Here is a 4,728-nt window from a genome sequence, read left to right as displayed (position 1 = left end):
GAGGGGATGAAGTCACCTGTGGAAGTAACATATTTTTAAAACAAAGAGTTGAAAACTGTAAGAGAAATGATAATAAATAAGAGAATAGATAAAAGAATAGATCGAAATCAATAAAATAGAAACAGCTATATTAAAGAATCTATGACTTGTAGAAATACTGGAAGCTACCAATAAAAGGGGGTTTTGCCATGTAGCTGGAAAAATTAATAAACAGAGATCAAGATCAAGAGCTTTCTTAGTTAAATTGTTATGTTAAAAAGAGAGAGAGATAAGAACATGTTTCCAGATAAAAAATGCTGGCTACTTTAAAAGAACAACCTCTCCACTAGTTTAGTGCTTTCGTGAGGAGGAATTTCTATAAGAATAACATTCCTGGACTTTCTCTCTACCTCCAGTAATTTCTCTGCATAAGAAGAGCAGAAACTTATCTGATATTTGCATTTGAGAAAAGTAACTGAGCATGCGTGGCTCGGCCCTTACCGCCATCTCTCTGATCAAATTCATCAGCTATAGAAAGCATACCTCCTTCTCCTGACCTGCCAGGTAGTAAAAGCCCAGCCCTCAAAGCAGGGGACATGCAGTCATACCCGTGACTATGCTCATGATTCTATCAAATTTGGGTGGTAGGCATTATTAAGTCCCTTTGGCCACAGATGTAAACCACTTTCTCCAATCAGCTTTAAGATAATACAACTGACGTTTTAATCTTCCTTTCTCTATTTCCTGCGTTTTCAAGTTTATTCTGAAGTTTGTAACCCAGGTCAGTCCTAACTTGGACGGGAAAGAGGAAGTGACTTAAAACAACAGTGGTTACCCACAAAAGATTACGCACAACATTAAATATGGGAAGACAATAGCAAGATTCACAAAGAGCTGGTTCTTAGGTAAAATACACCCAGGTGTGTGTTTTATTTGGTGATGGCATTTGGCATTTACAACGTTTTTAATGGCCTTGTGATTAGGCAGGTGTAATACTTTTTTGTTACATCCTCCTGGACGCCCTGCATTTAGGTTTCCTGCATAATGGATGTAGAATTGGAGTTTGCTACCCCTGCAATAGAGCGATGATCACAGAATCTGAAGTTAAATAGAATTCAATAGACCTCCGAGCCAAATGTTGACTGAAAAAGCGAGGTGCAGAACAATGCACAATTCTTTGCAGGACTTTCTAGGATCTTTTTATGTGTTCAAGTTCTAAACTGCATGATCATATGCCTGTAAACATGAGAGATGAAGTTCCCTCCCTCACTGAGCTTACGTTCCAATGAATGAGCTGGATGGTGAACAGCATAAATGAATACACGTGTAATATGACAGGAAATGATAAATAAAGAACAGAGAACAAATAAATCAGAGCAAGGCTCTTCCCCCTCTTCCCGATGTTGTCCCCAAGCTCTTAGAAGGTTGTGTAGGGCAGAACCATTGTACATGGAGAAAGGGGCACATGCTGAATGGAATTTTTGACAAACACTGCCAAATCGCCGTTCCCAATGGCCGTACTGATTCAGAATCCCATCACTAGTGGCATTATAGATATATATTCCCCCCATTTGATAGATAGAAAATATTGTCAGTTTATGTTTCCCTGATTAATTTGTGATTTGCCTCTTTTCCCATTGGGTCATCCTTCACAGACCCAGTTACTGGTTCCAGATTTGTTGGTCTCCCCAGGCTTTTACCACAGAGCCCCTTCTGGAAAATGTACAGAAACAGTGTGGTCAATCACCCAACTTGTATTTAATGCCTGCTCTAGACCTGATTAGGTGATTCGCCAACAATATCTTAATTAAGCCTCACCACACGGAAGGTTGTGTTGCAATAACCTCACTGCACAGATAAGCAAACGGTCTCAGAGATGATAAATTACATACTTCAAGGTCACACAGCAAATAATTACAAAAGTCAGGATTCAAAACCATGTCTGTTATCCCTAAAGCTGGTGCTCATCTCCCTTCGATATACTCATCGTTAGAAAGGAAAAGCTACTCGGCTGCAGAGTAGGCTCCTTCAAAGTTCCACTAAATTCGGACTGGCATTCAATGTAGTCCACATAAATAAAGCTTATCCAGTTGTCTACAGATTTTAGTAGCTCATCTTCCACCTCCAGTCCAATGCTAAAGTTGTTTCATCTCTGAAAAGCCTAAAAATCGAGGCCTTTCTTTCCACCCAGGTTCTAGGTCCACTGTCAGAATTCTAGGTCTTAAATTGCTCTCAGTATGAGTTCACATTAGCCCAGAATATTCGCATAAAATTGTCTTCAATTTTGCTTCTTTGAAATAATATAAAACTGGAAAAATAAATGTCTGAGAGAGATGTTTCCAGCTTTCCACATCCTTTTCTTCTACACATTCCCTTCAACATCCACATGTTTAAAATCAAATTACATGTCACTTACTCAGGTCCCAGACGAATGGTGGTTTACTCTGACATCTTGGAACATTTTGGATCACAGAATCCTAAAATGCTGAAGTTTGACGGAATCATAGAGTCCACCCAGCCCAAGGATGGCCAGTAGGATCCATGACTGGAAGCAGGTGCCTGGTGCAAGGTGCCGGGGAAAGCTGGAGTGACATGCGGCTCTGCAGGAAGGAGTGACCGGATGCAGGAGGGGTTCCTGGACAGCTGCAGGAACTCCAGGTCTTTGGGGCAACTGCTGGGAAATGTGGATCCAAAAGGAACACTGAAATGTCACTGGGGTAAGCTAGTTAAATGCCATTTGTCCTCCTCCCAGCAAAGCAGACAGCACTCCCAGGCAAAATGAAGTGAAACTTTAAAAAGCACGTCTGAGGCCTTTTGCAATGCGCTCATACAGTCCCAATTAGTTCAAATTCTCAAATGTGGATCCAAAAGGAACACTGAAATGTCACTGGGGTAAGCTAGTTAAATGCCATTTGTCCCCCTCCCAGCAAAGCAGACAGCACTCCCAGGCAAAATGAAGTGAAACTTTAAAAAGCACGTCTGAGGCCTTTTGCAATGCGCTCATGCAGTCCCAATTAGTTCAAATTCTCAATCTAAATATCTCACAATATAGTGCCTTTTGCTCAGAAGAAATTTATTTTATGACATACCTTTTAAAAGGTGTAATGTGATTCCCAAGAAGTGGACTAAAGAAATCTGAGAGAACAAGGACACACACAACAGAAAGTACTTTAAAGAATTTTCCAGGGCCAGCCCGTGGCTCACTCGGTAGAGTGCGGTGCTATTAACACCAAGGCCCCGGGTTCGGATCCCACATAGGGATGGCCGGTTTGCTCACTGGCTGAGCGTGGTGCTGACAACACCAAGTCAAGGGTTAAGATCCCCTTACCGGTCATCTTTTTGAAAAAAAAAAAAAAGAATTTTCCAGAGGTTCTGCTTTGCCCTGTTGAATAAATTAGCAAACACAATTTTCATTAATAAAAAATCATTTGCCTTCAACCTCTCCCTCCTCTCAAGGTAAATAAATATCAAACAACTTATAAAGAATATTGGTTTAGATGATGGCCAGGTAGGCCTGGGTGCCCGCAAGTCACCATCTGGCCTGCTGCCAGTCGTGTGTGACAGGATGTATGCGCTATGTGTTTTTGTCCTTCATCTCATCTATATCTACATCTTATGCAGGAGGAAACTGAGGCCCAGTTAGGTTGACCCATTTATGCATAAACACACAAACTGCTAATGGTGGAGCTAGGGTTGGAACCCATTTCTCCTGCCTGCTGGTTTAGTGCTGTTAACCTAGCACATTGTCCCATAGGAGACATAGGTTCAAGAAACACAGAACTAAAACAGTAACATCCTGGGGGTGTCCAGACGCTCACAGCCCAGTGGGAGGCCAGACACACAAACCAGCAACTACAGAAGACTCAGCCTTCCGGAGGAATACATTTGAAGATCTTGTAAAATCCCCAAAGTCACCATTGCTTTTTTTTTTCTCTCTCTCTCTACCAGTACTGACAGTCAACTTCCTTTCCGAAGTTATTTTTTGACAAAGAAACATATTTTTAACATTTCTTGAGAGTTGCTGTGCACGGAACCATGGAGAACCACAAAACAATCCAAGTTCATTTCTGCCTTAAGGTCTTTGCTCTAGTTGTTTGCTCTGGAAGGAATGTCCCCTCACCTCCATCAACACCTGGCCGGCTCCTTCTTGAAATTGTGTCTCCCTTCTCAATTTTTGAAATTGTGGTAAAATATATAGAACATAAAATTTGCCATTTTTACTATTGTTAAGTGTACAGTTCAGTGGTATTAAGTACATTGACNTCATCTAACCAAGTTGACATCTAGAATTAACCTTCACAAGTCCACCCCTTGTCAACTTGGCGTCCATGCTATCTCCTTAAATCACACTTAATTTTCAAGTGGAACAATAGTATAATGGTTTCACCTAACATGATACATTATCCTGCGTACAACCGGAAATGCATTAATCCCTTTCCAAGAAGAAAAAGGTAAAGTCCTTAAATGATATTTACCCTTTTCCCAATATCCCATAACTTAAAATTACAAATACTATGAAGTAAGGTTAACAACATTTAAATGCTGGTATAAAGTCAGTAAGTCTCATGGTACATGATAGAGAACAAGAGGAACAAAAACAAAGATAATTACTTAATATGTGTACAGTACATATACATAGAGACATATTCTTAACACAATGGGGAGAACAATTACAATCCTCATTCCTGTAACTGGTCATGTGGTTGAAGCTGGTATTTATAACTTCCTTCTTCTACTACCCATTCTGTA

This window comes from Galeopterus variegatus, unplaced genomic scaffold (genome assembly GCF_000696425.1).
Source record: "Galeopterus variegatus unplaced genomic scaffold, G_variegatus-3.0.2 Scaffold3816, whole genome shotgun sequence".
Lineage (NCBI taxonomy): Eukaryota > Metazoa > Chordata > Mammalia > Dermoptera > Cynocephalidae > Galeopterus > Galeopterus variegatus.
The sequence above is the reverse complement of the archived record's forward strand: the minus strand, read 5'-3'. Positions refer to the sequence as shown.